Source organism: Mytilus edulis, chromosome 1, assembly GCF_963676685.1.
Source record: "Mytilus edulis chromosome 1, xbMytEdul2.2, whole genome shotgun sequence".
In the NCBI taxonomy this organism is placed as follows: Eukaryota; Metazoa; Mollusca; class Bivalvia; order Mytilida; family Mytilidae; genus Mytilus; species Mytilus edulis.
In genome coordinates this window covers 74319314-74321208 of record NC_092344.1, presented here as the reverse complement: position 1 = coordinate 74321208, position 1895 = coordinate 74319314, and positions in this window count along the sequence as shown.

Genomic DNA, 1895 nt, shown 5'->3' with positions numbered 1-1895 from the left:
TCATCAAATGGTAAATAAAGGTACATGTTTATTGCTTTCTATTCCATATCCATATCTGTTCCCCACTTCTTGTATATTCAGATTTTTTTTAATTGATTGTTCTTTTTGTCAAACACAACCCAGAATCTTTATGTTGAATTTGATTGTCCTACTATTGATAAATCAAAATATAATTCAGAGTTTCTTTAAAAAAAACGTATTTGTTCTACTTTACACCATCACACATTTAAATTTTGCAAATAATGATAATAGTCTAGTAACTTTCATTCGTTACTTCTTATTTTTGTTAACATCACTTAGTACATGTATTATAACTGCAAAGATAGTTGTGAATGTTTACTTCGAATGACTTTAATTTATTTAATTAAGTTTTAAAATAGAGATCATGTCATGAAGGGAAGAAGAAGCAATACATATGTGGTCTGACTGTTTAGACCATGGCATTAAACCATGAAGTAAATATAGGTGAAAATACTGTAAAAATATATCAACAATTTAACAATCACACAAGTATACAAGGATAATAATCTCCTTATTCGTCTATCGAAAAGATAACTCTTTTTGTCAGCTAATCTTTTCTTCTTGTCCAAATAAAGACATGAAAATGGAAACCAAGGATGCGAGTTCATTTGCAGAATATCTAACTCAAGATTTGTGAAAAAGGTTATTTATTCCTTATATCATAAAGCATTATATAACTGACAGTGATGGACAATTATGTCATCAAACAAAACTGAATAAATGACAACAATTGCAAAGGTGGTGAATAAATACCGCCACTTATCAATAAACAAATTACAAAACATAAACAAACAATTATATACAATCAACATAGATATGATAGAATAATAATACTCAAAACTTAATAAAGAGGGTGTAGGTGGGTGGGAAATTGAAAATCCTTACTTTTCTGGCAAAACAAAAATAGCGTCTAGTAGCATTCAGTGCAATTGGGATAATGCGGGCACAACTTGACGCCTGTTGAAAGTTAGCATGCACTTTAACCTCATTGGTCAATTAAAATATTTGTTGCCAATAATAACTAGTATTGACCCTGATCATGCTATGACCATGCTGACCTTGACTGCCTTTAATCGAAAACTTGCATAATTCCTAGACAAAGACTATGGAAATTTTCGGTTTCTTATTACACCATTGATAAGAAATAAAACCTACACGAGTTGAAACAGTAGCCAATAAAGCTAATATTAAGTGTATAAAAATTTACGGCCAAAAATGTTTTTATCAGAATAAAACTTATTTTTTGTCAGCTAAACTTTTCTTCTTGTCTAAATAAAGACAAGAAAATGGAAACCAAGGATGCGAGTTCATTTGCAGAACATCTAACTCAAGATTTGAAAAAAAGGTTATTATTCAGAATATCATAAAGCATTATATAACTGACAGTAATGGACAATTATGTCATCAAACAAAACTGAATAAATGACAACAATTGCAAAAATAAATACCGCCATGATCCCCAAGTCGCTGAGTTGGGGAGACCGCCACCCGAGACATCCTTGGAGACTACTTTTTATGACAAAACGAAAAATTCAGAAAAATGAAATATCCTTCAACTCAAAATATTAGTGTAAATAACAAAATTAGGCAGAGCAAGCCCTGTTGGCCTCTACCGTAATCTGTTTGGCCAGTAGAAATGCCAATGTAAATCAAACCCTTTTGACCTTTACATTCCTATGTCATACTGTTTGAAGTTCAACCTATTACCAAACTGAAATGTGTAAGGTACGCAGAGTGTTACAATATAATCAAAGACAATAGTTATATATAAAAATTAAAAAAAAATGAAAAATACAATCTTTTTAAGTTCAAATACTTTGATAGAATCAATATAAATGTTTTAACTAGTTCAATCTGTTACAGGGTAATACGAC